Source organism: Callithrix jacchus, chromosome 7 (genome assembly GCF_049354715.1).
Source record: "Callithrix jacchus isolate 240 chromosome 7, calJac240_pri, whole genome shotgun sequence".
In the NCBI taxonomy this organism is placed as follows: Eukaryota; Metazoa; Chordata; class Mammalia; order Primates; family Cebidae; genus Callithrix; species Callithrix jacchus.
Window position 1 is genome coordinate 114,424,049 of NC_133508.1, and position 21,899 is coordinate 114,445,947.

Here is a 21,899-nt window from a genome sequence, read left to right on the forward strand (position 1 = left end):
AAATCCCAGGGACATTAAGGAAATATTTTAATCATACCACCTATTACAAAATATGGGACATCCTGAAAGAACTCTCTTAGGAAGATATTAGAATAGTGGAAAGGGTAGGGAGAAATGTGTCTGTTTTATAGAAAATTGCTAGAAGTGTACCATCGTAGGCAAAATAATGGCTCCCTAAAGATGTCTATGTCCTAATCCCTAGAACTTGTGAATATGTTACCTTATATGGCAAAAGGGAATTTGCAGATGTATTAAAGTAAGGATATTGGGATGAGGAGATAATAATGAATTATCTGGATAGGCCCAATGTAATCACAGTGATTGTTATAAGAGGAGGACAAGGGGGTCAGAGAAGACAAAGAGATATGAAGACCAAACCAGTGATCCAAGTGATGAAGGGCCACCAAGGAAGACATGTGAGTCGCTTCTAGAGATTGGAAAAGAAAAGGAATCGAATTTTCCCCAAGAGCCTACAGAAGGAACACAGCTCTACCAACCCATTTTGGACTTCAGACCTTCAGAGGTGCCACATAATACATTTGCTTATTTTCAAACCACTAAATTTGTGGTTATGTATTACGGCAGCAATAGGTAACTGATACAGGTACCTCAGCTGTTAGCAGGGGTTACCTTCTGGAGGTTTGGAAAAGAAGATCAGAGTTGAAGAGGACTTTTATTCTCCATTCTTCATGTTATTTGAACTTTTATCATGGATTTATATTGATTTTATCATGGATTTATATTGATTTTATCATGAATTTATATTGGTTTTATGATTTATATTGCATCTTAAATAAAAATATAGTTAATATTAAGTGAAAAGATAGGGTAGAAAATTGTATAGAGGGTAATTTCTCAACCATGAAAAAAATAGAAAAAAATAAGAAGGAATCTTACTAAAATGTTATCAAGTTGTTTTTCTGAGTATTAAGAGTGCACATGTTCTATTTTCAGTTATCCTCTGACTCACTCAAGTCATTCATTAAGCATCTACTCTGTGCTAAAGAATGTGATAGGAACTGAGAATGCAAAGGGGAATAAGAGAGACACAATCTCTGCCCTCATGGAACAAGGCAGATTAAACATGATCAGACAAATTATTCATTAATTATATTGTAATAAGTTTAACATAGGCAAAATACAGGCTAAAATCATCATGCACTAGGGCAACATAACATAGTCAGGGAATGCTTTCTTATGGAATTTCAGCTTGGAATTAAAAGATAAATGAGAAATTTCCAGTCAGAGACAGGAAATAAAATTTTTTACAAAGAGGATATACCCACTTTTTATCAGGAGAAAAATGAACATTTTAAATGATTTTTGAAGAAATAACTAACATTTCTTTCTCTTTTTATATCTGGTAACAGCAGCTGCTCAGTACTGAAAATGGTCTGCTCTCTCTGCTTGATTTAGCCAAATTCAGTTTAATGATTAGACATTTTTTTCTCTTGTTCAAACTCTTCAGGCAAATGAAATATTTAAGTGAATAAATTGAAACCACTAGACAAAAAAAGTAAAATAATAATGGTTAAATATCTTCCATATCCAGAGCTCACATCAGGAAACGATTAGATCTAATACCTTTTGGTCATCAATCAAAAAAATCTTGTGATATGCACTTAATATTGATTGACCTTGACAGAAGTAAGACCGAGTGTCTTTGCCAGTTGAAGTACTGTTTTTATCTGACCAAAACTGGGGTTACTTTCAGCATAAGAGCCGTGAGAATAACATCTCTGTAATGAATATTCACTTTTGATTTCATAGTTAATGATTAACATCTCTAGAAGAAAAAACAAAATAAAGAGTCTATTAATAAATATCATGCCACCAAAAATCACTACATAAATAACATGTTAACAATATAATTGATCCTTTTTGTTTGCTGTTGCTTGCTTTCCAGTACACTCATGTGTCGTAACACTTAGAGCAGTAATGTCCTTTAATGTAAATCAGAATAAATATGGTTATGTTTAACAAAAAAATGCATCATAATGTATAATTGACTTATAATGTTAATGATATAATGAGAAGTTATATGCTGTTTATGACAGAGATTACCAGGAAAATTGCAAATAGAAGAGACTGTACACATATCAATGAGAATGTCATGAAAATGGAAGGTATGAACTTCAGATGTTCTTACTACAGATGCAATAAAATATTTAGAATCTTTAAGATGGTTGAATAGTGTTCCCCGCAAAATTCATGTATACTCAGAACCTCAGAATGTGACCAAATTTAATAATGGAGTCTTTGCAAATATAATCAAGGTAAGGATTAATATGAGATCATACTGAATTAGAGTGGACCCTAAATCCAACATCTGGTGTCATTATAAGAGGAAGAAAGGACATGGATATAAATGGGGGGAAAAAAAAGACCATGTAAAGATGGAGGAAATTATTACAGTGCTGCAGCTACAAGCCAGAATGCCAAGGATTGCCAGAAGCAGGAAAGAAGCAAATAAGGATTTTTTTCCTAGAGCCTTCAGAGACCTGGCATTGAAAACACCTTGATTTCAAACTTGTAGCCTCCAGGACTGAGACAATTAATTTCCATTTTAAGCAATCTAATTTGCAATAATTTATATTGTAACACTAGGAAACTAATACAGGATTTAACGTAGCTATTTTCATAACCAGCAAATACTTTTTAGAATTATGCTATCTGCACTCATTCTTTCTTCCTCTTCTTTAACCTCTTTTATGGTAGAAATAGAGATGGACAAAGAGAACAATTTGTTTTGTGATGTTTGTAACAATCATATTTGTTTGTTCAACAAAAATTTGAGCACTGAATCAATTAGAATGATTTTGCCCATGAGTAACAACCCCACTAAAAGTGACTTATGGTATAAGGTTATTTAATAAACTGACCGGACTGGCAGTCCGCTGAAAGGTTGTTTCAAAATTGGTGTGCAAACGCAGTAACTTCTTCAATGGCCCTCCTGCTCTATCACCTCAGTACATTGGCTTTGGAATTCTGATTTGTTCCTCATGGTAGCAGAATGTCTGCTGATGCTCCAAATATTATATACTTGTCTTTTATCAAGGAACACATTCTTAGTGGCCTCCTAGAAGACAGCTTCTAATATTTGATTGTTCAGGATTTGGTCACATGCCCATTTCCAGACCAGTCACTGACAAAGAGTACAGAATTGGTAGGATTAGTCAAGATCAATCACTAGTTGTCCAAGAGGGCAGGTAATGTTGCTTCAGAAAAGGAGTTAGTGTTCTTTGAACAAGGAAGAAAGAATTGCCAGGTTAAAAGATATGTTTATTTAATTTGAATAGGTGGAGCTGGATTGCTCTCTAAAAATAAATCTCCATAAACTTCCACCAGCAGTGCATGAGGATTTTATGTCCCCATACTTGCCATTTCTCTTTTTCCCCATTCTAATAGGGGGAAAGTTGATACTTCAGCATTTTAATATGCATTTATCTGATTACTGATACTTTTGCGCATGTTTTCATATGCTTGTGACCTTTCAGAGTTCCTCTTCCATTAATTATCTGTTCATACTGTTTACCCATTTTTATGTTGTGTTTTCTATCCCTTTTTTGGTCTATTTGCAGTGGTTCCTCACATAGTTCAGAATCTTTTCTTGGTTTTATATATTTCAGATATGTTCTCCCCATTCTATCTGGTCTTTCAACTTTTTCTATGTTACCCTTCATTGAACAGACATCCATTAATAAAATTAAAGTATCCATAACTCATGAAATTATTGTTAACTTTAAATATGATGATGTATGTAAATCTCATGGCCATAGTCTCAAATACAAAGAACTCAATGAATAAATCTCAGATATTTTTATGATTGTTATTCATTTTACCCTGTCAATTCCAAAAGGATTGCAACTCTCTTTTGCTCCCATAACATTCTACATGTATTTCTATTGTGGCATCTGTTATATTATCTCTCATGGTGGACAGATTAAATTATTTTTAGCCAAAGATATCAAAGGTCTTATACATTTTGTAATCTTGTATTCCCATGACCTAGGGCAGTACTAAAAGGTGCTTAATAAATGTTGGTTAAATAAATATACACACAAAGGAGTTTTCAAAGAAATTTAATTAATGAAGAATACTAATTGGGGAAAAGAATAGCTCTAGAAACCACAGAATAATTTTAGATTGAAACAATAAAATAGAAAATATTTTTAAAGACACATCTGGTGAAAGACTTACCTAAAATATATAAGGAACTTAAAAAAGTCAACAATAAGAAAACAAACAACCTGATAAGTAAGGAAAAGACCTGAACAGACACTTCACCAAAGAAGATCTACAGATAGCAAGTTAGTATATGAAAATATGTTCAACATTATATGTTATTAGGGAAATGCAAATTAAGAGACCAGTGAGATACCACACATACCTATCAAAATGATCTAAACACTGAAATGCTAAGCACTGAAAACGTCAAATGCCAGCAGAATCTGGAACAACAGGAACTCTCATTCATTGCTTGTAGGAATGCAAAATGCTACAGCTACTTTGGAAGAGGATTTGGCTATTTCTTACAAAATTAAACACAATCTTACCATATAATCTAGCAATTGTGCTTTTTTGTATTTACCCAAATGAACTGAAAACGTATGTCCACATGAAACCTGTACACAGATATTCATAGCAGCTTTATTCATATTGCCAAAAGTCAGAAGCAACCAAGATATCCTTCAAGAGGTGAATGGATAAATAAACTGTGGTACATCCAGATGATGGAATATTATTCAACACTAAAAATAAGTAACTATTAAGCCATGAAAAGACATAGATCAAATTTAGTGCATAATTACTAAGTGAAAGAAGTCAATCTAAAAAGGGTACACATTGTGTGCTTCCAACTATATGACATTCTGGGAAACTCAAAACTATGGAGACAGTAAACAGATCAGTGGTTTCCAGGAGTTGGGTGGGAGAGAGGGATGAATAGGCAGAGGTCAGAGGATTTTTGAGGCAAGGAAAAAGTTCTGTATGATCCTACAATGGTGGATACATTTCATTATACATGTTTTAAAATCTAGAGAATGTATAATGCCAAGAATGAACCCTAATGTAGACTATGAACTTTGGTTAAAATGATGTGTTAGTGTAGGTTCATTGATTGTAACAAATCTACAGCTGTGATGAGGGATGTTGATGATGGAAATGGTTGTGCATGTGAGGTGGCAGGGAGAATAGTAACTCTACTTTTTGCTCAGTTTTGCTGTGAACATAAAACTGCTAAAAAAAAATGTCTATTTAAAAACTGAAAGACACCAATAAAAAGCACAGATCACATGATTGTCACAAAAAAACAATGGGCAAGAACTAAATTCAGAGAATGAATCTTTTAAAAAAGTGACATGATGTATGAAAAAAAGCAATGTGAGTCTATTATAAAAGTGGGGATATTTAAAAAGATAACTGTAGAATATATAATTTTATTTTTACCAACTGTTCTCGTAACCCCAAACAAATATTTTTAACCATGTCTGCTAACAAACAACAAGATGGGTGGATTTTAGTTGCAAATAAGCCAAGCAATTATATGGGGCAGTTGAAATGAGTAGGAGAAAAGTAGAAGGGTGTGGACTGTCCGTGTGCATAATCATTACATAGACCTTTAGTGTTGTCTATGTAACAACACTTGACAGATTCATCCACTATTGAGAAATTCTTTGAGACTCACAGAATTTTTCATGAGCCTAAAGTTTCCGCCGAAATGTCACCATTTACTTTGAGAATTACACTCATTATTTTGTATAGTTTCCTTGAACATATATGAATGAGCAAATGTTCATCCTTCATGCTTAAGGAAGTAAGCAGTTTAAATTTTAATTTAGGTTAAACATCAAAAAGAAATTCATAACCATAATGTTTTTTTAAGGAGGTTGTGAACTAGCCTAATGGTTTTGGCCTCTTGAGTTGTTATCTAAAATTATATGACTCTATGTATATGTCTTAATCTTTCTATTTGTGGCTTTGGTATTCTTACTGTTTAAGGAGCATGTCCAAAGTTTGGGGCCCCTTCCAAGGACCCCAAGACCAAGAATCTTAACTAGAAGTATTTTTCTCAATTTTCTGTTTGTAGAATTTCTGAAGTTGAACCTAATGATCTTACCTATAATCACCATAGATTACTGTTTATGGAAACCAATGCTGAATACGGAAGCAGTGGAGCTCCTGATGGGTCATTTGAGTCTGTTATGGCATAGTGGTTAAAAGGGCAGCCACTGGAGTAAGGACTACTTGGGTTTTGGTCTAAGCTGGATATTACTAGTTGTGTCTCTTTGGGCAGGTTATATAGTCTTTCTGAGCTTTGGTTTCCTCACATATAAAAGGGTAGTAATAAAAATGCCTATGTTATGATTTGAATGTGTCCCCCAAAGTTCACAAATTGGGAACTTGGTTCCCAATGCAGCGGTGTTTGGAGTTCAAGTCCTAATGGGAGGTGTTTAGGTCATGGGAGCATTTCCCTCACAAGTGGATTAATGCCATTATTGCAGGAATTGTTCATTATTGCAAGAATGTTCTCCTTATAAAAGGATGCATTGAGCCACCCCTCACTCTCTCTTTCTTGTACCCTTTCTTTGCTCTTCTGCCACAAATTATGCAACCAGAAGCCTTTTACCAGCCAGCCTCTCAATCTTGAACTTCCCATCCTCCAGAACCATGAGCCAATACATTACTGTTCATTATAAATTAGCCAGTCTGTGGTATTCTGTTATAGCAGCACAAAATGGACTAACACAGCCTACTTAATAGAGTTATCATGAGATAATGCACATTTACAAGCTAAAGACCTTAGCTCAGTGTCCAGTACATACAGAGCACTCAGTTAATACTAGTTATCATATTAGTTCATTTGCACAGTGCTCTAAAGTTACCACCTGAGACTGTGTAATTTATAAACAAAAGAGGTTTGTTGATTCACAGTTTCACATGGCTGAGGAAGCCTCAGGAACCTTATAAAAAGAGGTTTATTGACTCACAGTTCCACATGGCTGGGGAAGCCTCAGGAAACTTATAATCATGGCAGAAGGCAAAAGGAAAGCAAGGCATGTCTTACATGGCAGCAGGAGAGAGAGAGATCAGAGGGAAACTGTCACTTTTAAACCATCAGCTCTCATAAGAATTCCCTCACTATCATGAAAACAGCATGGGGAAAATCTGACTTACATCTTCACTGCAAAATTTACTTCCACTGCCTTCCTGAGTTTCAGTGTGATGATTTAAAAAATCATTTCTTGGGCCGGGCGCGGTGGCTCGCGCCTATAATCCTAGCACTTTGGGAGGCCAAGGCGGGTGGATCATGAGGTCAAGAGATCAAGACCATCCTGGTCAACAAGGTGAAACCCCCGTCTCTACTAAAAATACAAAAATTAGCTGGGCATGGTGGCATGTGCCTGTAGTCCCAGCTACTCGGGAGGCTGAGGCAGGAGAATTGCTTGAACCCAGGAGGTGGAGGTTGCGGTGAGCCGAGATCGCGCCATTGCACTCCAGCCTGGGTAACAAGAGCGAAACTTGGTCTCAAAAAAAAAAAATTATTTCAATGTTCTTGTTTTTCCCACAACATTGAGGAAATCTTTATAAAATGTATATTAATATTTCTAATATTTATATCAATAGAAATAGCAAAATAAATAGAGTTAAGTTATAATTCAAATGGCCAGACATCTCTGTTTGTATTAGCATATTTTGGCAAAAAAAACCCTAAAATTTTCATAAAAACAAGATCTTTCATAGACTTTCTAATTTTATCTGTCAGTTCTGATGAAAAAGCCTAATCTTTTCATATGTTATTTCAAAAGCTTTTTTTCTAATAAAAAACATACTGTTTTCAATAGAGAAGTTCCCATCAGTGAAAGATATGTAGGGCTATAATGTCACTTAATTTCTGTAGTTGCAAAATATACAAAACAAAAATTAGTTCTTCAGGGCATCATTAAGTATAGAGGTCTCAGAACACACTGAATGCATTTTTACTCCTTTTGTTTTGTGTCAGTACTACAAAATGAATATGAATGCTTTGTTTACATTTCTGTTCTCTTTACAGTTGGAGCTTTTTATCATTTGAGATCAAAGTCAATTTTTTCCAATAAGTAACATAATTTTTAATCTCTCCATGTGGCACTCTTTTATTTTCTCCTCTTCTGTAAAGGGATTTATAATTGTTCAAAAAAAGAGGTGATAAGGCAATTAAGCCAGACTTAAGAATTCAAGGACATAATTTTAAAAAGTTATCTAAAACTGACTTTGGACATTTTAGTAAAGATCCAAGTCAGGCAAGATAAAGTACTTTCTGGCTAACTACTGTGCACCAGGCTTCACAGTGAGTCCCACGAATATGAAACAGAACTGCACAGTTCTTCATTGCAAAGGCTCATTCTGCAGGAATGGAGGCAGAGAGCAGCCTCCCGAATAAATAATTGTTTAACAAGGTTTTAGAGCTATAATAAAGCTATATCTGAAGTCCTACTGGAATTCAGATAAATTGCTCTTTTTAGTTAATCTCACTAACCTTCTTCTTTATTTCTATAATGGAGAATAACATTAGCCCTATGACATAGGATTGTTAAAAAGATTAAATTAAATAATAAATGTGAAATATTCAGCACAGTGTCTGGCATATGGTAAATTCTCAATAATGAAAGCTAGGGCCACTTTTTTTTAGTATTACTATAATTATTATTAGGAAGGAGTCAGGGAAGACTTCTCTGGGGAGGCAACATTAAAACTGGATCTTCAAAAAAGGAAAGAATAAGGAGGAAGGGGAAAGGGCATTTCAGGCAGAAGTACAGAATCAGAGAAAGTCATGGTGGGAACTTTTGAGGAAGGATGAGCAACCCAAGTAACTGAAACAGAACATGAGTTTGAATAATAGGAAATGGTGCTAGTTTGTGAAGAACCATGTACTCTCTGTCAGAGTGCCAAACTTCTTGTGAATAGTGCACAGCTATTGATTAAGGCAGCCTGGAATGGTGGCCTGAGCCTGTAATTCCAGTGACTCAGCAGCTGAGTGTGGAGCACCTCTTGAGACCAGAGTTTGAGACCAGCCTGGGCAACATAGCAAGACCCTGTTTCAAAAAAAAAAAAATTAAACAGCAAGGTAACATGATCAAAATTATGTTTTAGGAAGACAGCAGTAAAGAGACTAGAAATAGTTAGACAATGATAATAGTTTATGTGAGAAAAGTAATAACACATAATGCTTATTATGTGCATATGTTAATTATTTACCATATATTTATGTGCATTAATTATTGTAACAGTTTTATAAGGCAGATATTATTATTTTCATCATTTAACATACGTACAACTGGGGTAAACAGTTTTTATGTAATTTGCCTCAGGTTTCATGCCCAGTAGGTATTGAAGCTAGGATTCAAACTCAAGTAGTCTTACTCTTGAATCTGTACACTTAATGAATATCCTTCACAGCTTATCAAGTAATAAGAGTCAGGATAGAGTGCCGGTGGGGTGGCCTGCACCTGTATACCAGCTGGTCAGGAGGGTTAGTCAGGAGGATTGCTTAAGCCTAAGGCTTAGAGGCTGCAGAAAGCTATGATGGTGCCAGTGCACCCAGTCTAAGTAACAGAGCAAGACCTTGTCCCTAAAACAAAAATTGTTTAGGCTACTTTAAAAAAATCGGCTAAAGAAAATAAAAGTAAAAATCAAAAAGGGAAGTAGTATTCAACAGAATTGACTGGCTTGTTTTTTAATGCCATAAGGATTTACCTATCACCTGGCAAGCACCTGCACCTTCAACAATGAAAAAACAATTTTTAAAAAGCAGCTACAACAATACAACAGTGAAAAAAACAAAAGCTATAAAAAGACCTGTTCTTATAAAGTTTATTTGCCAATGAAGGAGCAGACAATACATGGTAGGGAGGCACATGTAGGGAGGTAAAATTTTACCTCTCTTCTCTTAGGGCTTTTTGGCTAGGGCTGAGAATTAAATTGACATACAAGAAATGAGTAGGAGACAAGCATATTAATTTATTTAATACAAATTTTATGTGGCACAGGAGCCTTCCTGAGAAAATAAAGACCCAAAGACCCAGTTAGAATTGAAGGCTTACATACTGAATTGGACTGTATGAGGCAAAGCGGCTTGGGCTAGTGTAGTTAACTGGGTAGAGAAGTGACTAGGAAGATGAGGGTTAGTTTAACCAGGCTTGTTTTACAGAATTCTCTACCTCTCAACTTCTTGTCATTGAAGATAAGAATAGAACTTTCTTTCTGGTACAGGGAGGATGTTTTCTGTATAAGATTTTATCTTCACCTTTCAGGAAGAAAAAGGGGAGGATTAGAGCATCTTTCTTGCAGGCACTGTTCTTTTTTTTTTCTTTAAGTGGAGTCTCGCCCTGTTGCCCAGGTTGGAATGCAGTAGCGCGATCTCGGCTCACTGCAACCTTTGCGTCCCAGGTTCAAGTGATTCTCCTGCCTTAGCCTCTCAAGTAGCTGGGACTACAGGCATGTACCACCACGCCCTGCTAATTTTTTGTATTTTTAGTAGAGATGGGATTTCACCATGTTAGCCGGGATGGTCTCAATCTCCTGACCTTGTGATCCACCCAACTCAGCCTCCCAAAGTGCTGGGATTACAGGCATGAGCCACAGCACTTGGACTGTTGTTCTTTAATTTTTAAAGTGTCCTTATATCAAAATAATCCTATGCCAAAGTGGTGTATTTGCAGATGGCATATTCTGCCATCCTTCATTTACCTCTTTGAACCTTCCCCCCAGAAGTTTCCTAGTTTAGAAACTGAGTTGATAGATTGTAACCATATCTTACTGAAAATCTCTTATTCCTGGAGAACAGGTCAGTTCCATTAAACAGATGTGTTTAATTTTAGGAGATAATGTTGCAGGTGGGTTTCTACCAAAGTTAGGCCTCTATATGGTCTGAGCAATCAGGCATTACTATGGAAAAAACAAAAAAAAGACTAGTATCTGTTTTCTTTTGTTTTTTTAATTTTTTATTGCATTTTAGGTTTTGGGGTACATGTGCAGAACATGCAAGACAGTTGCATAGGTACACACATGGCAGTGTGTTTTGCTTCCTTTCTCCCCTTCACCCACATTTGGCATTTCTCCCCAGGCTATCCCTCCCCAGCTCCCCCCCCCGACGATGGCCCTCCCCTTTTCCCCCCAATAGACCCCAGTGTTTAGTACTCCCCTCCCTGTGTCCATGTGTTCTCATTTTTCATCACCCGCCTATAAGTGAGAATATGTGGTATTTCATTTTCTGTTCTTGTGTCAGTTTGGTGAGAATGATGTTCTCCAGATTCATCCATGTCCCTACAAACGACACAAACTCATCATTTCTGATTGCTGCATAATATTCCATGGTGTATATGTGCCACATTTTCCCAATCCAGTCTATCATCTGTGGGCATTTGGGTTGATTCCAGGTATTTGCTATTATAAACAGTGCTGCAATGAACATTCGTGTGCATGTGTCCTTATAGTAGAACGATTTATAGTCCTTTAGATATATACCCAGTAATGGGATTCCTGGGTCAAATGGAATTTCTATTTCTAAGGCCTTCAGGAATCGCCACACTGTCTTCCACAATGGTTGAACTAATTTACACTCCCACCAACAGTGTAAAAGTGTTCCTTTTTCTCCACATCCTCTCCAGCATCTGTTATCTCCAGATTTTTTAATAATCACAATTCTAACTGGCATGAGATGGTATCTCAATGTGGTTTTGATTTGCATCTCTCTAATGACCAGTGATGATGAGCATTTTTTCATATGATTGTTGGCCTCATTTATGTCTTCTTTTGTAAAGTGTCTGTTCATATCCTTTGCCCATTTTTGAATGGGCTTGTTTGTTTTTTTTCCTGTAAATCTGTTTGACTTTTTTGTAAATTCTGGATATCAGCCCTTTGTCAGATGGGTAAACTGCAAAAATTTTTTCCCATTCTGTTGGTTGCCGATTCACTCTAGTGACTGTTTCTTTTGCCGTGCAGAAGCTGTGGAGTTTGATTAGGTCCCATTTGTCTATTTTGGCTTTTGTTGCCAATGCTTTTGGTGTTTTGGTCATGAAGTCCTTGCCTCCTCCTATGTCCTGGATGGATTTACCTAGATTTTCTTCTAGGGTTTTTATGGTGACAGGTCTTATGTTTAAGCCTTTAATCCATCTGGAGTTAATTTTAGTGTAAGGTGTCAGGAAGGGGTCCAGTTTCTGCTTTCTGCACATGGCTAGCCAGTTTTCCCAACACCATTTATTAAACAGGGAATCCTTTTCCCCATTGCTTGTTTTTGTCAGGTTTATCAAAGATTGTATGGTTGTAGATATGTTGTGTTGCCTCTGATGCCTCTGTTTTGTTCCATTGGTCTATATCTCTGTTTTGGTACCAGTACCATGCTGTTTTGATTACTGTAGCCTTGTAGTATAGTTTGAAATCCGGTAGTGTGATGCCCCCCACTGTGTTCTTTTTGCTTAGAATTGACTTGGCTATGCGGGCTCCCTAGTGGTTCCATATGAAGTTCATGGTGGTTTTTCCAGTTCTGTGAATAAGGTCAATGGTCGCTTAATGGGGATAGCATTGACTCTGTAAATTACTTTGGGCAGTATAGCCATTTTCACAATATTGATTCTTCCTAACCATGAACATGGAATGTTTCTCCATCTGTTTGAGTCCTCTCTTACTTCGTTGAGCAGTGGTTTGTAGTTCTCCTTGAAGAGGTCCCTTACGTTTTTGGTGAGTTGTATTCCTAGGTATTTTATTCTTTTTGTAGCAATTGTGAATGGCAGTTCATTCTTGATTTGGCTTTCTTTAAGTCTGTTATTGGTGTAGAGGAATGCTTGTGATTTTTGCACATTGATTTTATATCCTGAGACTTTGCTGAAGTTGCTTATCAGTTTCAGGAGTTTTTGGGCTGAGGCCATGGGGTCTTCTAGGTATACTATCATGTCGTCTGCAAATAGAGACAATTTGGCTTCCACCTTTCCTATTTGAATGCCCTTTATTTCTTCTTCTTGCCTGATTGCTCTGGCTAGAACTTCCAGTACTATATTGAATAGGAGTGGTGAAAGAGGGCATCCTTGTCTAGTGCCAGATTTCAAAGGGAATGCTTCCAGTTTTTGCCCATTCAGTATGATATTGGCTGTTGGATTGTCATAAATAGCTTTTATTACTTTGAGATACGTTCCATCGATACCGAGTTTATTGAGGGTTTGTAGCATAAAGCGCTGTTGAATTTTGTCAAAGGCCTTCTCTGCATCAATTGAGATAATCATGTGGTTTCTGTTTTTGGTTCTGTTTATGTGGTGAATTACGTTTATAGATTTGCGTATGTTGAACCAGCCTTGCATCCCCGGGATGAATCCTACCTGATCATGATGGATAAGTTTTTTGATTTGCTGTTGCAATCGGCTTGCCAATATTTTATTGAAGATTTTTTTCATCTATGTTCATCATGGATATTGGCCTGAAGTTTTCTTTTCTTGTTGGGTCTCTGCCGGGTTTTGGTATCAGGATGATATTGGTCTCATAAAATGATTTGGGAAGGATTCCCTCTTTTTGGATTATTTGGAATAGTTTCAGAAGGAATGATACCAGCTCTTTTTTGTGTGTCTGGTAGAATTCGGCTGTGAACCCGTCTGGACCTGGGCTTTTTTTGTGTGGTAGGCTCTTAATTGCTGCCTCGACTTCTGACCTTGTTATTGGTCTATTCATAGTTTCAGCTTCCTCCTGGTTTAGGCTTGGGAGGACACAGGAGTCCAGAAATTTATTCATTTCTTCCATGTTTACTGGTTTATGTGCATAGAGTTTTTTGTAATATTCTCTGATGATGGTTTGAATTTCTGTGGAATCTGTGGTGATTTCTCCTTTATCATTTTTTATTGCATCTATTTAGTTGTTCTCTCTTTTCTTTTTAATCAGTCTGGCTAGTGGTTTTGCTATTTTGTTGGTCTTTTCAAAAAACCAGCTCTTGGATTTATTGATTTTTTGAAGGGTTTTTCGTGTCTCTATCACCTTCAGTTCAGCTCCGATCTTAGTTATTTCTTGTCTTTTGCTAGGTTTTGAGTTTTTTTGATCTTGCTTCTCTAGCTCTTTCAATTTTGACGATGGGGTGTCAATTTTGGATCTCTCCATTCTCCTCATATGGGCACTTATTGCTATATATTTTCCTCTAGAGACTGCTTCAAATGTGTCCCAGAGGTTCTGGCATGTTGTGTCTTCATTCTCATTGGTTTCGAAGAACTTCTTTACTTCTGCTTTCATTTCATTGTTTATCCAGTCAACATTCAAGAGCCAGTTGTTCAGTTTCCATGAAGCTGTGCGGTTCTGGGTTGGTCTCTGAATTCTGAGTTCTAACTTGATTGCACTATGGTCTGAGAGACTGTTTGTTATGAATTCAGTTGTTTTGCATTTGCTGAGGAGTGATTTACTTCCAATTATGTGGTCAATTTTAGAGTAGGTGTGATGTGGTGCTGAGATGAATGTATATTCTGTGGATTTGGGGTGGAGTGTTCTGTAGATGTCTATCAGGTTTGCTTGCTCCAGGTCTGAGTTCAAGCCCTGGATATCCTTGTTGATTTTCTGTCTGGTTGACCTGTCTAATATTGACAGTGGAGTGTTAAAGTCTCCCACTATTATTGTGTGGGAGTCTAAGTCTCTTTTTAAGTCATTAAGAACTTGCCTTATGTATCTGGGTGCTCTTGTATTGGGTCCATATATGTTTAAGATCATTAGCTCTTCTTGTTGTATAAATCCTTTTACCATTATGTAATGGCCTTCTTTGTCTCTTTTGATCTTTGTTGCTTTAAAGTCTATTTTATCAGAGATGAGAATTGCAACTCCTGCTTTTTTTTGCTCTCGATTTGCTTGGTAGATCTTCCTCCATCCCTTTAATTTGAGCCTTTCTGTATCCTTGCATGTGAGATGGGTTTCCTGGATACAGCACACTGATGGGTTTTGGTATTTTATCCAATTTGCCAGTCTGTGTCTTCTGATTGGTGCATTTAGTCCATTTACATTTAGGGTTAATATTGTTATGTGTGAATTTGATACTGCCATTTTGAGGCTAGCTGGCTGTTTTGCCTGTTAGTTGATGTAGATTCTTCATTATGTTGATGCTCTTTAGCATTTAGTGTGATTTTGGAATGGCTGGTACTGGTTGCTCCTTTCTATGTGTAGTGCCTCTTTCAGGAGCTCTTGTAAAGCAGGCCTGGTGGTGACAAAATCTCTGAGTACTTGCTTGTTCACAAAGGATTTTATTTTTCCTTCACTTATGAAGCTAAGTTTGGCTGGATATGAAATTCTGGGTTGAAAGTTCTTTTCTTTAAGGATGTTGAATATTGGCCCCCACTGTCTTCTGGCTTGTAGAGTTTCTGCTGAGAGATCTGCTGTGAGTCTGATGGGCTTCTTTTTGTGGGTGACCCGACCTTTCTCTCTGGCTGCCCTTAGTATTTTCTCCTTTATTTCAACCCTGGTGAATCTGACGATTATGGGCCTTGGGGTTGCTCTTGCGGAATATCTTTGTGGTGTTCTCTGTATTTCCTGAATTTGAGTGTTGGCCTGTCTTGCTAGGTGGAGGAAATTTTCCTGGATAATTGTAATGGAACAGAAGGAGTTAATTAAGTTTACAAGTCATGGACAGACTTTATGTTGTCTTCATTTCCTTATCATTGGGAGTATTCCGAGCTCAGAATTTTCCCAATGCAAAAAAAGGCTCTGAGGAGCCGGACCTGGGAACCTGGCCAGTTCCCTGATCGAATTTTTGGTAAACACCTCAAGGATGTTAGTTACATGATGAAGACGTGGACAGTGTCCTGACTTGACCCTTCTTTGTTTTAAAAAGTATAAAAGATTGTTTAGCAGAAGCCGAACTGAGCTTCGATGGTGATTTGGTTTGGACTTGCGAAAACCCATGCTGCTTTACTGCTGGTGTTGAAGTTTGTGAGCGTCTCTAGGTATCCTTGTAAATAAATTCTTTTTCTTTCTTTGTAAATAAACTCTTTTTCTCTATATACCTCGGCTGGTGTTTTTTCTTCCCACGAATCTGCCTGAAAATATTAGAAAATCCAAGCTTGGTACTGAGCAGTGCTCACACAATAATATCCTGAAGAGTATTTTCCAGCTTGGATTCATTCTCTTCGTCACATTCTGGTACGCCTTTCAAACGTAGGTTAGGCCTCTTCACATAGTCCCACATTTCTTGGAGACTTTGTTCATTCCTTTTTGCACTTTTTTCTCTTATCTTGGTTTCTTGTTTTATTTCATTGAGTTGATCTTCAACTTCTGATATTCTTTCTTCTGGTTGGTCAATTCGGCTGTTGAAACTTGTGCATGCTTCGCCAAGTTCTCGTATTGTGTTTTTCGGCTCCTTCAATTCATTCATATTCCTCTCTAAGTTATCCATTCTTGTTATCATTTCCTTGAATCTTTTTTCAAATCTTTTTTCAAGGTTCTTAGTTTCTTTGCATTGATTTAAAACATGTTCTTTTAGCTCACAAAAGTTTCTCATTATCCACCTTCTGAAGTCTAATTCCGTCATTTTGTCACAGTCATTCTCCATCCAGCTTTGTTCCCTTGCTGGTGAGGAGTTTTGGTCCTTTGTAGGAGGCGAGGTGTTCTGGTTTCTGGTGTTTTCCTCCTTTTTGCGCTGGTTTCTTTCCATCTTTGTGGATTTTTCCACCTGTCATCTGAGTACTTGCTGACTTTTCGATTGGGTCTCTGAGTGGATGCCCAGATTGTTGATGATGAAGCATTTCTGTTACTTGGTTTTCCTTCTACATGTCTAGCCCCTCCACTGTACAACTGCTGAGGTCCACTCCAGGCCCTGCTTGTCTGGGGTGCACCTATAGCAGCTGCGGAACAGTGAGGGATGCTACCAGTTTCTTTTTCTGCTGTCTTTGTCCCAGAATGATGCCTGCCAAATGTCAGTCTTTTGGATATAGAGGGGTCAGGGAGCTGCTTGAGGAGACAGTCTGTACTTTATAGGAGCTCAAGTGCTGATCTGTGAGCTCTGTTGTTCATTCAAGGCTGTTAGGCTGCTACGTTTAATTCTGCTGCAGCAGAACTCATTTAAAAAAAAAACCTTTTTTTTCCAGATGCTCTGTCTCGGGGGTTTGGGCTTTCTTTATGAGTGTCCGTTGTGCTGTCTTGCCCAGCTAGGAGGCAGTCTAGTCACTATTTGCCTGCCGAGGCTCCGCCCTGCTGGTGTGAGGTCTGCCCTGTTGCTGCAGGCTCTGCCCTGCTGCTGCAGTCTCCGCCCTGCTGCCATGGGCTACGCCCTGTGGCAGAGTCTCTCTGTTGTGGCGGGTTGCCTCGGCAATGGCAGGCTGCGTCAGCAATGTGCATGTACCTCAGTAGGGGCTGATTGTCTTGGTAATGGTGGACGCCCCTCCCCCACCGAGCTACACCGTCCTGGGTTCAGCTGTGCCCACAGTGAAACTCTCCACCTGGAGCGTTTGGAATCGCCGTTTTGTTTGTCCCACTGCGCTGGCCCAAACGCTGTTTCCCTGGAATCTCCTGGCCTGGCTCACTGTTCAAGTCCTGTTCAATCAGATGAATATGCCAATCTGCCCTCTCAAGTCTCAGATTGCCGGTTCAACAGGGGACCCAGACCAGTGCGCTTTGTGCGGAACGCTGTGGAGCGCCGCTGCGCTGTAGCGCTGGCTGCCGGCTGCACCAGCCAAAACCTCTTCACTGGCGCCCCGCATCTCTTTTATACCTGGGAATTTCCCCGTTCTGTGGGCAACAAAGATCCTTCTGGAAATGCGGCCCTGACTCACCCTCTGCACATTCACCGAGAGCTTCAATCCTGGGTTGTTCTCACCGCGCCATCTTGAGTCCATCCCCAAAGACTAGTATCTGTTAATGAGTCCAGAGGGTAGCCAGTCAATAAGATTTTTAGATATTGGGCTTGAAGCATCTTTTGCTGTCTGAATGTCTCTGGTGATGTCATCAGGTGATCTGGGTAAACTTTCTGAGTGGCCTGCACAGCAACAGGCATGAAGCTTGTTTATATATGAGCTTTTGTGGTGATTTCTATGAAGTTTATGTCAAGGCCTTCAGCTTCAGCTTTTAGCAGTTTAGGGAAGGGGCAGTTTTATTTTTTTGTGATTTCAAGTCAGAAAGATGGGAGAAAATTGGAAATATTAGTTTGGAGAGTCATAGCCAGATATTGGAGGAAACTAGAAGAATTCAGCATATAGGCCAGTCAAAGACAATGACCAAGGCTAGAATTGAATTACAAAATATGACATTCTAGTCAAAGCCTTGGTAATATAACCAATGTTTCCAATTATGTTACAATGAAAACATATTCTTATTGAACTTATATAAATAACTATATTGCCATGAAAATAATACTCAATAAGACTTTCTGAATTTTGGAGGGATCACATAGGGAATAGATAAATGTTTCACATATGTTTCCAAAGTATACTTTACTATATTGCTGCAAGCTATAACTAGCTTAAATAAAAACAGAAAAAGTGTTCTTCAGATATGGAAAACAAAATATTAAGGCCTTAGTATAATGGTTTAATAAAGTCATAAAAATAATAATCATCCTCATCAGTTTTTTTTACTCCCATTAATTCCTTCTTGGTTCTGCTTAATCCTGGGTTAGAAGTTTTATGACTTAATCGGTTTATCATTAGATTTTTAGAAATTCTTATCAAGCTCAGTGGCATGATCTTAACATTTTCAGAAGCCTGCACTTGTCAGAGTTTTTTCCATGAATCTCTTTGAAGATAAAGTAATATTGTCTATAGTTGATTTCAGGAAAACATCAGAGTAAAACAACTATCTTTGAATTACACTTTTAAATGGCATGATCAAAAATCTCATGAGAGTTCACTACAATGCAATCGATAAGAAAATTTGGTTATTTCTGTGGCATACAACATTTTAAGATAAGAACTAGAATTATGACTGGTGACATCATTCCAGGACATACCAGATTTCTAGAAATTTTATATAATTTCTTTAATACTTATATTAATAATATATACTCCCACAAATGAAACATAACCCTATTGATTTTAATATCTCTCTTTCAGAAAGATAAAAAAGAAATCCTTTGAGATTTTTCCCGGGGCCCTCTGGAAAATCCCAAAGTTACTTTGAGGTCAAAAGCACTTTATTTAGAATTTGATCCTGGGAGTTCAAATGTTGTCAAAAATGTCAAGTTTTAAAACTCCTGATAAAATAGGATTACAGGTCACTTTGAAACAATACTCAGTTATCTATTGTATTAGTCCGTCTGTGTTGCTGAGGAATACCTGAGACGGGGTAATTTATAAAGAAAACAGGTTTATTTTTACTCATGGTTCTGCAGCCTGTACAGGAAGCATACTACTGGCATCTCCTTTTGGTGAGAGCCTCAAGAAGCTTGCAGTCAAGGCAGAAAGGGAAAGGAGAGCCAACATATTAAATCCTAAGAGAGGGAGCAAGAAAGTTGGTGGGGAGGGGCCAGGCTTTTTAAAGAAGAAGTTCTTGCATAAACTCGTCACCACTCATTACAACAGGGAGGGCACCAAACCATTTATGAGGGACCTACCCCCATGACCCAACACCTCCCACTAGAACCCACCTCCAACATCAGGGGTCACCTTTCTTTCTTTTCTTTTCTTTCTTTTTTTTTTTTCAAGAGAGGGTCTCACTCTGTTGCCCAGGGTGAAGTGCAGAGGTGCCATCTCAACTCACTGCAACCTTTGTCTCCCAGGTTCAAGCAATTATCCCACCTCAGCCTCCCAAGTAGATGGGACCACAGGCTCATGCCACCATGTCCAGATAATTTTTGTATTTTTTGGTAGAGATGGGGTTTTACCATGTTGGTCAGGCTGGAGAGGGTCACATTTCAACATGAGATTTGGATGGGACAAATATACAAATCGTATCATCTATTTAACCAGAGTGACAAAGGTTTCAAAAACAAATACATAAAGTTGCATACTTGTAAAAAACAAACAAACAAACAACAACAACAAAAAAAAACTTTGCTCTTGCAATGTCTTTTTTGTTGCTTTTGTGATAGGGTCTCACTGTTGACCAGGATGGAGTGAAATGGTATAATCATAGTTCACTGCAACTCTGAACTCCTGGGCTCAAGCAATCCTCCCACCTTAGCCTCCTGAGTAGCTGAGACTACAGGTGTGCACTATCATACCCTGCTAATTTTCAATTTTTTTGTAGAGACTAGGTCTTGCTATGTTGCTCAAGCTAGCCTCAAACTCATGGGATCAAGCATTTCTTTCACTTCAGCCTTCTAAAAGCACTGGGATTATAGGTATGTCTCACCATGCCTGGCCTTCTTTCAGTATCTTTTAATATTTTGTTTTCTTAAGTAATCAAGGACGCGATAAAGACAACAAGGAGCACAAAATGTTATTTTAATAATTTGATTATTTGACAGGTAATAAAAACTCTTATATAAAAATCAAGAAAACTTAGTTCTTTCTTTTTTTGTTGTTGTCCTTTTTTTTTTTTTTTTTTTGAGACGGAGTTTCACTCTTGTTACCCAGGCTGGAGTGCAATGGCGCGATCTTGGCTCATGGCAACCTCTGCCTCCTGGGTTCAGGCAATTCTCCTGCCTCAGCCTCCTGAGTAGCCGGGATTACAGGCACGTGCCACCGTGCCCAGCTAGTTTTTTGTATTGTTGGTAGAGACAGGGTTTCACCATGTTGACCAGGATGGTCTCGATCTCTTGACCTCATGATCCACCCACGTCAGCCTCCCAAAGTGCTGTGATTACAGGCATGAGCCACCGTGCCTGGCAACTTTGTTCTTTTAACAGAGAAAAGACCAAATTCTAGTTTGTTTACTAGCTTGCTTGCTCTTGGCTCTTTCTCTCTGCCTCTCTCTTTCCCCAGCTTTCTGTATTCACTTAATTTTTGTATTTGATTCTCCTCTTTTTGAAATTACAAAACAATCTTTAAATAACCTCTAAACTAGGACAAAATTATTCTCCTATTCCCTCAACAAAATACGTCTTTTTATACCTCATAATTTTTCTTGCCAAAAACACATCCTATTTTCATTACATTCTTTGCCTACAGAGTTTTGTTTCTTATTTCCAGTAGTTTTTATGATACATTTTTGTTCTAATTTTAACCTTAATCATAATTTCCAGTAATAACTAGAAGTAAGCAATTGCAAACTTTGTGTTGTAGACTAACATTCTGTCATAGATTAGGCAAGTTGTGAATATTGTGAATAAATCATTTCATAATTTCTGGAGGTGTAGGCCTCTTTTGTAGCATAATTTTTTCAATATAACAAGAAGAGCACATTATTAACAGGTCTAAATATCTTTTCTCTTTGTATCAATTAAGAAGCCGAAGTAGATAGACTTATATTCAGTAATTAATGTTTGGGTATTTCATCGTATTTGTAAATGACCTAAATATTCAATTAATATTCATTATTTAACTTAATCGAGTATAATTTACGATTTCAAATTACCAGAAAGACTTTGGAAAATTTTTAAGCATATACATTTTTATAAAACATAATTATTCTTGTAAAGTTTATTTATGAACTTTTATCTCATTTACATGTATTTAATTGACTTATTCTTTAAAATTATGTTTTGACTACTCATGAAAATTCCATGTGACATTAGACAAAGCTAGTTCTCATTTGAAGCTGTTTTTCTTATTGGCAATTTTTGTAACCTATTAGGCAAGCATCATCAAACATCACTTAAGCAATGCACCAGAAAATTTAAACATACAGCTTTTTTCCCCTTTACCATCATGCTAGACAAACATTAAGAAATTTACTTTTATTGTATGTTTTATTTTTAAGTTGAATTTATAATCTCATAAACTTAAATGTCAGAGATAATGTAGCTTGTTTAAGTAGTAACCCCAGGTAGAAAAAAAAAATGTATATTTGAATTATATTCAATGTCTACAACCTGA

General features: G+C 37.4%; 1 long non-coding RNA gene across 3 annotated transcripts in view; it reads left to right on the plus strand.

Annotated features, from left to right (window-relative positions):
• The window catches only part of LOC118142994 (uncharacterized), a 44,698-nt gene that overhangs the window by 2,544 nt on the left and 20,255 nt on the right, over window positions 1-21,899 (plus strand). The window contains exon 2 of one of the 3 annotated variants that reach the window (XR_004726998.3): window positions 2,058-2,126. The exons of 1 other annotated variant lie outside the window; for it this stretch is intronic. This is a non-coding gene — a long non-coding RNA (uncharacterized LOC118142994). Of the gene's footprint in view, window positions 1-2,057; window positions 2,127-19,614; window positions 20,264-21,899 lie in introns of those variants that run through there. One more of the 3 variants, XR_008472987.2, reaches the window with a different exon arrangement.